Source organism: Malurus melanocephalus, unplaced genomic scaffold, assembly GCF_030028575.1.
Source record: "Malurus melanocephalus ecotype Western Australia unplaced genomic scaffold, MMel_1.1 scaffold_486, whole genome shotgun sequence".
Classification (NCBI taxonomy): domain Eukaryota; kingdom Metazoa; phylum Chordata; class Aves; order Passeriformes; family Maluridae; genus Malurus; species Malurus melanocephalus.
Genome location: NW_026623718.1, coordinates 133,422 through 144,339, shown reverse-complemented (window position 1 = coordinate 144,339; position 10,918 = coordinate 133,422).

The window sequence follows — 10,918 nt, the reverse complement described above, 5'->3', positions numbered from 1 at the left end:
CCGCCCTGAGGAGCCTGCACAGCGCACGCCGAGCTGTTAAGGACAAAACCTGTTGCCTGGGAGGCAGAGTTCCACCTGCAGGCTCTGATGGATGGAAAGTGTTTAAGTGAGAGAGCRGCAGCCCCAGCACAGCCAGCCCAGCTCTCCTCCATCCCTGCATTGATTTATTCCCTTTTCTGACGCCCCTAATGCTCCTCTCAGCTCTGCGTGGCTCAATGCAGCACAAATTAACAGAGCCCACAAAAGCCCTCCGAAGCCATTCCCCTGATTAACAGGTCTGTAGTGCTGAAAGATATCTTCATTTTCATAACCTGGCACTGAATGGATGGCAGCCACGGAGCTGCAGCACGTCATTCCCCAAAGGAGGAGTGGCACGGGTTTTTCTGTGCTGGAGGAATTGCCAAAGATTGAGACAAATGATTCAAGAATCAAAAAGGGGAAAGAGGAAAGCTGGGGAAGGAAAGACAAAATGCTGCAGGACTCGCTGGGGACTGAGGGGTGGGCAGTGATGGCCCTGAGTGTGACCTGCCTGTGGCTCTGCAGGTCTGAGCTCTGCCCCAGGGCTGGCCCAGGGACATTGGGGGCTGCAGCAGCTCCTCGTGTCCCTCCCTTGGGGACTGACACATTCATCAGCAGGGCAGTGACACACGTGTATCTTGGAACCATTAAACATGACGTCAGAAAATACCTCTGAGCTCCCAGTGCCCAGCCCTTGTGCAGTGCCAGGACTCACACAGCTGCTTTTGCCACATCACTGGAGTTTTCTTGTTTTCTCACAGAGCACAGGGGAGCAGCAGCGCTGCGTGGCCATTCCCAGTTCCTCACAAAGCTCCATTTTCACTTTGTCATCAGGAATAAAACCCCAGGATATGCTGGGATTCATTCAGGGTGAGAACYCTCCCTGCACAGAAGGTCTGGGCATCGTTCAGGTCTGGAAGCCGGGYTTAGGCCACTTAGTGGCTCTCCAAGCACTTGACCCTAGGATTTAATGACTTATTGGGCCTGGATACACTTCCTGCATCTCTCCAGAAATATGCAGAGGCTGTTCTGTGCTCCAGAGGAATGGTGGGGGTGGAGAGTGACTCTTCTGTCAGCTGTCTCCTGTGCTGGCACTGGGGCAGCCCCACTGGCCACATTTGCTGCCATTTCCCCYCTCTGCAGCCACATCCTCACCCCAGATAACCCCAGCCAAGGCAGGGGAGGAAAAGCTCCGCAGCCAGATAAAGACAGACGGATTATAAGGTGTTTATGCTTTTGCAAAATTAAAGTCCTGAAGGTGAGACAGGTTTACATTGGCACAGAATTAATGGCTTGATGCAGCACAAGGGGACAGCGAGAGCAGGGAGCGGGGCCATCCATCAGCACGCGCCGATGGCACAGGGGAAGGAGATGCCGGCATAAATCAGGCCCTGTGCAGGAAATAAGCAGGATGGATGACAGGCAGGAGCTGGTGATCTGTTATTCCCAGCGCGCCAGGAGATGCAGGAAATGTGGCTGGGTGAGTTCAGGTCTCATTCCAGCACGGGGAATGCTGGGTGGCTCCGGGATGAGCTTTCCCTGCGCTGCCAGAGCCGTGGATGGGGTTAYAGAGCAGCTCTTGCTCACCCCACATCGTGCAGGGAGGGGCAGAGATTGGGGACACCCACCCGAGGCAGAGCAGGACCGGGGGGCTTCACTGTCCTCTCTGGAGGTGCCAGTGCCAGCTGCCAGATCCATGTTCTTGAAGAACTGAGCCCAAATAGCAGCAGAGGAGGTTTTCCTTCCCTTGGACAGTGCCTGAAGGGGATTAGGGGCCTCTCACCAGTCCTTCTGGCATCTCTGCATCCCTCTCCCACCCTACCAAGGTGCTCCAGCACTGCTTCGGGAATGTGGGCACTCTCCTGAGGGAGATGAGACAGGAGCTGGGCTGCTCCATAGCTTTAGGCTCATCTCTAGTGTGCATTTCCCTGATTTTAGGACTTTGGGCTCAATTTCTCTGGTTATTCTCCAGACCTCCCCAGCAGTTCCTGGTGCCGCTCCGACTTCAAAGGGAAATGAGACCTTACACGTTTAATTGCGGCAAATTTCCTCCCTGTTGTCGGGTCAGCRAGGGGGGATTAATGGGGGCCAAGGCTCAGCCCTCTGGGGACACCCAAACATTTCAACACATGGGGCAACCCTGGAAGGTGGAAAACAGGCCATGGGGAGCTGGAGGTGGCCAGGGCTGATCAGGAGCAGCTGAGACACATAAATCTCTCCAGCCATCAAGAGCTGCAGCCTCCCCCCAAGTCTTTATTTAGGCCGTGTTTTTTGAAAGGAACCTGAAGCAATTAAGCTCTTTCATCAGATGTCCTGCMTGCAATTTACCTCCTGCTCGGCGATATCACCGGGAAAGGAAGGAYGTGGGACGCTCCTGCAGCCTGGCACAGGGCTGGGTGTGGGCAGAGAGAGCTCAGGTGAGTCCTGCTCTGTCCCTGCAGCTCTGTCACCTCCAGAGTGACAGAGTGACCAGCAGCCCCTGCCCCAGGGTCTCCTCTCAGGAGGGCACACGGCTGGTGGGGAGCAGCTTGGGTGCCTCGGACGCCGTCCCCCCGTCTCTCTCCTTTCCCGGGGGATGAAGAAGGGATGAAGCAGAGAGGGACGAGGTGTCGGTCCCTGTTGGTCCCTGTCCCTGTGGGACACTCCCGGGGCATGGGGAGCATCACAGCCCTGCCCAGCTCCGGCCACGCTCGGCCCTTCCCCCCGCACAGACGCGGGGGCCAGTGACAGATTGCGCCTCACCCCGTAAAGATGCGASACAAGGTTTATTTGGACAGTTCTGGGGTCACTTCCAGGCTCCCGGAGTTCCAGCGGCTGTCAGCAGCCGGCCCCTCAGCCCCGCGGGGACCCGACCTCTGCTGCCGGAGGTGCCACCCCCGGGGCCGCGGTGCTGACACCTCCCTCCTGCTTTGGGGACCAATTTGGCATGGGTTTGCCCCCACCGACCCTCCCCAGCCCCGAAAGTCGCCTGCTGACAGCGCTGAGATGAAGCTGCTCCCAGCGGCCGTGCCTGGTCCTCACTCCCGCTGTGCCCAAAGCGGAGGGGACAATCCAGCCCTACTGTGATTTGGGATGGCCCTAAAGGATTTCTGATCCCATCGGATCACTGCCTGCCATCCTAAAGACAGTGAATCTCACTCTTGTGGCTGAGCCATCGCCGTGCCAGCCCCGCAGGGAGTGCGGGCGGGGGGCGCAGGGGCCGAGCTCTGCAGGCAAAGCCCCCCCTCCCTTATTTGAGCGCTCAGCCCCTGCTGCGAGGCTGAAGCCCACGAACATTAACCCTGAGGCTRTAAAACCTGACTCGGTGTTTAACAGCCACACGGCGAACCACAGCGAGCCGAAAAACTGCGCGGAAATTCCCAAGCCAAGGACTGCGGCTGGAATTAATTAGTTCTTGCTCYGACAACCTTTTCTGGTGCCACCAGGTGGTAACAACGTGCAGGAGCTGGCTGTCCCCTGATGCCACCCTGTCCCGGGCAGCTGCTCTTGGGCACTGGTGGGTGGAAAGAAATCCCTGGTGCCTTGTGACAGCGATCTCCAGGGAGCAGCGGCGGAGAATAAATCCTCCCTGGAGTGTTGTACGGCGATGGGGAGCTGCTTTTGAAGGAGGGAGGGATCTCAGCTGCTTCCAAACCTCAATTTTCTCCAGCGCTCTCGAGAAAAAGGATTTTGCGTGAGCCCTGCGCACAGCGGTGGGAGACTCGGGGGTCCTGCCTTGATTGCTCTGGTGGAGCCGTGTCCCGACTGTGACTGTCCCCAAAACAAGGACCCACAGCACGGCGCTAGCACCTGGGGCATGGCAGATTTTCCTGGCGAAACCCCGAGCCTGGACCCCCAGCAGGGGAGAGAGGAGAAGGCTGGAGAGGGGAAGGGCAGCAATGATCTCAGCGCTAAACACTCCACGATAAAGGTTCTTTCTGGGCTTTTCCCGAGCCCTGATTGCCCCCGGGAGAGTGGAGCCTCACAGGGCGCTTTTCATCCTCCGATGGTGCCCGGCCCCTGCCCGCCCCGCTCCGCCTCCCGCAGTCCTGCCTTTGCTTCTCCAAGATGCGAAAAAGCGAAAATCCTTTGATGCCAGCAAGCGACAGAGAATATTTTCTGCTCACAAAATAAAGGACACAAATTTCTAAGCATCTCGTTTCCTCCTGGGGCCCTATCACCTTCCCCATCCCTCTTTCCTGATCTTCCTACCCCCGCTCCCTGCTCAGGTGAACTCCTGGGCAGAGCCGGTTGTCATCTTTTCAACACCTCTTTTTTTCCCTCGCTCTTACTGTTTACACACCGGGAGGTGAAACAATCCCGGCTTTCATTCCATGGAGCAGACCGGGAGATGGAGCAGCCCTGGCCACGATACCCACCGCAGCGCCTGGGATGGCCAAGCTGCTCGTCCCCAGGGACCCCCACGCTCCCCCTGTGCCAGGACACAGCTCCTGCCCCTGGGATGGCTCCTGCTCCGCAGGGAAATGCCCAGCCTGGCCGATGGTGGATCCTGGACATCACCTGCCCCTGGCCATGGGCACACTCCTGGGTGTCTCCCCACATGGACAGTCCCATCCCTGCAGCACATGGGGTTGGTGTGGAGAAACTGGAGGCTGAGAGCCTCTGAGAACCTTCCCACAGAGAGGGAGGTGGAGAGCAGAGCGTGGAGCCAGCTGGAGCAGTGGGCACTGCCGGGAGCTCGGGGATGCCCGGGGCAATAGTGGAGAGGAGACGGTGCAGACTCAGATAATCTCCATTGATTCAGACCCCTCCAGGAGTGACCTGAGAGCACCCCTGGCCCTGCAGTGGGTGCTGAGCATCGCCCCTGTGCCCTCCCAGGCCCCCCAGACAGAAATGGGCTGTTTCTGGTTCGGCTGCTGCTGCAGCTCCTTTATTCATTTATCATCAAAGTCCCATCTCTGAGACGTGACAGAAAACACGTCAGATGAGCGAAAGAAATAAAGTTTGCTGAGCAGGGTGGGATTTCTGTGCTACTTGGGGGACTGTGTCCTACTTTCTGGTGTTTCTTTCCCTCTCTGACAATACTCCAAGGGCAAAGCCTCCAAGGACCCCCAGCCCTTGACCTTCTTCGTCAGGCAGAGCTGCTCAGACGCAGCCTCCCCGACGGACCCCGGCTGGCGTCGGAATCAAGGATGTTGATTGCATTCAGATTCTAATTTACTCAACTTGCTACTAGGAAGTCATCAGAAAAGATGGTTTAAAATCATTCAGGGAAAGCTCAGAGCATAAAATTTTAATTGCCACCTTGTGGAATGAGGTTCTCCCGGGCTGGCCGAGCCTGGCTGCCGTGCTGGGTGGAGGCAAATGTTCCTCACCAGTTCCCGTGCTGTGGGCAGGAGGGTGGAGATGGGGACAGTCAGCTGCTGGAGCTGCTGTAGGGTTTGATCCCYTCCAGTAGGGAAAACACTTTGTTGGACACCGGCAGCAGCCCTGGGTCAGGCATTCCAGGCACTCTGATCCCATCAACATCCAAATTTTCACCCCTCTAGCAAGACCCTTCTGACTTCTGTAAAAGCTGCCACCTCCACCTCTGGAGCAGGAGTGCATTATTCATGGTAACCTGGTTAATAGAATAATTCTGCTTGGTTTTGACTCAGAATTGCCCCTGAGCAGCCTTCAGTTTTGGTGATGTGATTTGAAACAGGGAATAAAGGTCCCCTGGGTACCTGGCCGGTCCCTAAACATTGGGACCGTGAAATGCTGGCTCTCCCCGGGCACACAGTGCAGCCATGGAGCCTCCTGGGGTTTGTGTTTGAACAAACTCATGTAAATCCATCCCGAATAACTTGTGAAAATCTCCTTAATCCTCTGTGCCCCCACACAATGACCTGCAGGTGCTGAGGGAACGGGGTAGGTGAGGGAGGATGGTGYCAGCACAGGCACRRCCTCGATCCTCTGCACAACATCAYGAGTTTGCAACTGGAAACAGGAAAATTCCTCTGCCTTCYCCCTCATCCTCCCTCTGAACAGGCTGCTGGCATTACACAATTATTTATGTGCTGCAAGAGGCAAATCAAGGATCATTAAGGCGAGTCCAGCAGCAGAGAGCGGGATCTGCTCCCGGAGGGGGGCTTTGCCGGGCGATCCTAACCTGGCCAGCGTCCCCAGGAACCTCTGAACCCTCTGATCAATAAAACCACAGTGGGGCTGGAGGGTGAGCGTGCCCAGGACAACATCGATCCCCCGTCACCGCAGAGAGCAGTCCGTAATGGGCTGGGATGAGCCGGGGCTGGCGGATCCTCGAGCAGCGGGAGATCAATAGCTTTCATAAAGCAGACTGAAAAATAGGGGAGAGGCCTAATGGCACCGGAGTGCTGGGCTACACTTACACAAGAAAAACAATTTGAGGAGCACCAAATAGCAACATTGATCATGCCACTATTCCCCCGTTTTTGTCTTTCTTTGGGAAAGTTCTCGGCTAACTCCAGACATCACAGACCTTTATGGGAGCCCCGRTGGCATTGCTGCTCTTTGCATTCCCAGTGCGTTGTGCTGTTTGGGTTTAACCCTTATTTTAATTMGGAAAATTSCCTGGGTAAGCCCTGTATCCTTCTSCCTGCACTGCYAAACCCTTGGGTTGGAGGGGAAAGGAGCATCTCCTGCACACAGGGAGAGGGGCAGAGTGGCTCTGCTCTTGTATCGCCCTGCCCTGCGCTGTGGAACAGCCCCACACCATGATCCTCGCCCTCATTGGGACAGCTGGACGGGAGATTTGGGGCTGAACACCCTGCAGAAGCACCCTCCAGAGCTCCATCCCTGTCAGGGAGCCAAAGGCAGCCAGAGCTGCCCCGATGGCACCGCTGTGGTCACAGGACACGGCCCCAYGGCAGCTCAGGGGAAGAGTTATGTGCTCAGGATTAGCTCCGTGCTGTTCTTGGCAGCACCTGAGCTGATGATTTATCTTGGAATACACCTGCCTCATTTATTATTTTTTTTGAGAGGTCTGTTCTGCAGTTGTGGATAAGTTCTGGCAAGCAGTGCTGGACTGGGGTTTTCTGTGGGGTGCACCAAGCACTGCCTGAAAYCTGGGGTTGTGGCAGAGTCTGTGGGGAGTGTGTTCAGCCTGTCATGAACTTAATAAAGTTTATTGACTCTTTGAGCTTTTAGAGTCTATCTGATCCTTCATCAGGGCTTACAACTAAACTGCCAGGGAAAATAAATTTGCTGCTCAGGGGCAGGTGGTGAAATCACCATGGATGCCAGGGCAAGGCTGGCAGAAGGGCTGGGCAGAGAGGAGGTGACCACGAGAGCTGGGCAGAGAGGAGGTGACCACGAGAGCTGGGTTACAGCCAGGGAATCACAGCTTTTAAAGGAACAATTTGCAGAAACTGCCACGGGAGTTACTGTAAGGTCAAAGTGATAAAGCAGAACACAGCGGTTGGATAAAGCAGTTCAGAAGAGATTCTCCCGCCATGGGAGGAAGAATCGTGGCAAGATTTGCTCAGTGGCAGTATCAGAGAGATGTCCTGAGATTGAGGCAGTAGAAAACCCAGGGAGGCTTCAACAAGAGAAGAGCTCATGGAATCACAGAATCCTGRGATGGGTTGGAAGAAAYCTTAAAGCCCATCTCATTCCATCCCCTGSCACAGGCTGGGACAAYTTCCACCATCCCAGGTTGTTCCAAGCCCCACCCAACCTGGCCTTGGACTTCCAGAGATGGGGCAGCCACAGCTTCCCTGGGTAACCTTTGTCAGGGTTTTACCACTCTTATTTTAAAAAATATACCCAATCTAACTGGACTGTCCTTCAGTTTAAAATAATCACCCCTTGTCCTATCAAATCTTTCCCTGTCATGGCTGAGAATGACAAAGAAAGATAAAAGTGATGATGGACAAACCCAACCCTCATGCTGTCTGCAGCCTCGCTTGGTGTTTCCCTGTCCCTGGGGCTCTGTGCTGGTGTTTTGGGTGTGCACAGCTGCCCTGGGGCACTGCTATCAGAATCCTGAGGCAGAAGGAAGCTGGCAAAGCTCTCCTGAGCCAACTTCTGCATCAGCCTCCTCATGGTAGATCTGTCAAGCTGGGAGAAGTTCAATCCTTGGAGGCTGAAAATAACCCAGGCAAAAAAACCTTGTGAAACGTCTCCCCTCCATCACTTCAACCCCATCCACTCCACAGAGCCATGGGGAAAAAGGGCCCATCTGTTTGGAGTTTGCTTGGAAAAGGAAAACCAATCCTCTGGGACTGCATCTCCCAGCGCCTGCTCCTCATCCGCTGATCTCTGCAACCTTGGCACACGGAGCATCTCGGCAACGATTTTTCAGCACACCCGAGCACAGCAGAGAGCCTGATTTACAATTATCCTTCAGTTACAAAGGTAATTTTAACCGGGATTAGCTGATCCTGTAAAGTAATTGAAGCCAGGAGGTCTGGGGCTGCTGCGCTGTTATTATCACCAGATGCCATCGGAGAAACAAAGGGTGAGGGCTGTCTCCAGAAGTGCTGCTCAAAACCTTCCAATTCCATCTCTCCAGGTATGGAGGGAGGGYGAAATCTGACAGGCAGGGAGAGGGGGAGAGGAGTGTAGGGATGAAGGAGCAGTGATCCTAAATGGATCAGGACGGACAAAGGGAAGGTCAGGGAGGAAAAGAGCAGCTCCTGGGTTGAACTCCTGCTCAGGGATCTCTCTCCAGCCTGCTCTGTGCCCAGGGAAGGGCTGTCCCCTCCAGAAGGACAGCATTTATTAATCTACTTTTAGATGAAGAAATCATCTACCTACCCTCACCCTCTCAGGACACTTTGATATGTTCACAAATCCACAGCTGCACTGGGGTCACCAGCCCAGCTGGCACCCCTGGCCCTTGCTGCCAGCTCCTCCCAAAAATCAGAGAGCCCTTGGTGGCTCTCAGGACATCGGTGCTGCTGTCCCAGCCCTGCCTGGAGTGGGGCTGCTGACCTGGCACAGCTCCCAGTGTGGCCCCACAGTGAGCACCAGCTTGTGCAGGAGTTGGCTGAATTGCTTGGAGGGATTTTGGCTCTTGTGAGAAATCATCAGATCCCATAGGTGGTGGGATGGCTGGCAGGAGTGTGGGGAGCACGGAGGGAAGGGCTGGGAGCTGTCTCAGCCTCTCCCTGCAGCACCCCTGGGCATGGCAGGGTCTGGCTGCCAGCCTGGCAGAGCCATCCTGGGGCACATCCCAGGGCTCAAGGGATGCTCCAGCCTGGCAGAGCCATCCCAGAGCACATCCCAAGGACAAGGGATGCTCCAGCCTGGCAGAGCCATCCCAGGGCACATCCCAGGGACAAGGGATGCTCCAGCCTGGCAGAGCCATCCCAGGGCACATCCCAGGGGCAAAGGATGCTCCAGCTTGGCAGGAACACATCCCAGGGCACATCCCAGGGACAAGGGATGCTCCAGCCTGGCAGAGCCATCCTGGGGCACATCCCAGGGGCAAAGGATGCTCCAGCTTGGCAGGAACACATCCCAGGGCACATCCCAGGGGTAAAGGATGCTCCAGCCTGGCAGAGCCATCCCAGAACTCACAGGAACATCCGACTGGAGCAGCCCGTTTCTCTGCCAGGGGCTGGACTGGCACCTGCTGCTGGGGTTGCCCAAATTGCCCCCCTTGTGGCACCACCTGGGTGGCATCGCTGCCACACCCGAGGGTGGTTTAGCTGAAGTGCCTTCAGCTGCCAGACACCCCCAGTGCAAAGCAGGACCAAGGCACTGCTCTGGCTGATAACAGTCCAAGATGTGTTCAACCCAAATATTTCTGTTTGTTCAATAAAAAAAATGTAGTTTCAGGACGGTTCAAGTGCAATTAAAGCCATCACAGACGTGGGGGACAATCCTGTTTAATCAGATTACAGCAATTCCCTCACAGGACCAGACCTGATCCTAAACTGCACGTCAAGGTCCCTTCAACTCCACACCAGAGGGAGAAAAACCCCAAACACAATCAGGAAGAAAGAGCAATAAAAAGGAATTGCTTCTGCTGGGATTGCAACCAGCAGCGATCGCTGTGATTTGCACTAATCAAGGCCAGCCCGGCCCCGTCTGCTGGAATTATCTCTCCCACTAATCCCCAATGTGTTTCCTATTTGGGCTCTTCTGGGCTTCCCTGTGGAGCAGCCTGGGTGAGYYCATGGTGGGACTGRCAGGGCTGGAGCTCTCCTTCCCAGAGGAACAYCTGGGATGTCACCACTGGCACCCTGGAGAAAGTCAGGGACTGTCACCTCTGGGGGCCACCACGTCCCAAGAACAGGAGCATCCCAGCCCTCAAATTGTTCAGCTGCCTGTGGCTCCCTGAGCTTCTGGTCTCTTTTTTTAAGGTCAGAGCTGGGAACTGTGTCCCCCTACAGAGAACTGCTGGCTCTGAACMGGCTGAGATGAAATCAGGAACCTTCCCCAGAGCACAGGGAAARGAGCAGGACCATCCTGATGTGCCCATCATCCTCATCTTTAACCAGTCAAAGGGAACAGGGACTGCACAGGTTAACCTTTATGGTGATTTGGTTCTTCAWAAAAACTAATTTGTTTCCAGCACAAAATGATTTGTCATGGAAAAAGGGGAAAAAAAAGACGCAAAAAAGGGGAAAAAGGACATTTGCACAGAGCATCATCAGGGCCATCAGGAGGGATCAGCAGCACTGGGACAGCGGGGAGCAGTGCCAGGAGGTGTGGTAGTAGGACTGGTGACATCTGTGGGAGCAGGAGGGGTGATGCCATGGGAGATCTCAGTGCTCTGGGCTGGGTGACAARGTGGGGATTTGTCACAGTTGGACTCGATGACCTTGGAGATCTTTCCTGACCTCAGTGGCTTTGGGATTCTGTGACTGGTCCAAAAAGGGCCCTGCACAGCTCAGAGGGACTGAGGTAGGTCCTGGCTCCTGYTCATTTGACATGGGTGAGGGGATGGCTCTCTGTTGGTCAGTGGGGTTGGGTAATGAGCCCATTGCCA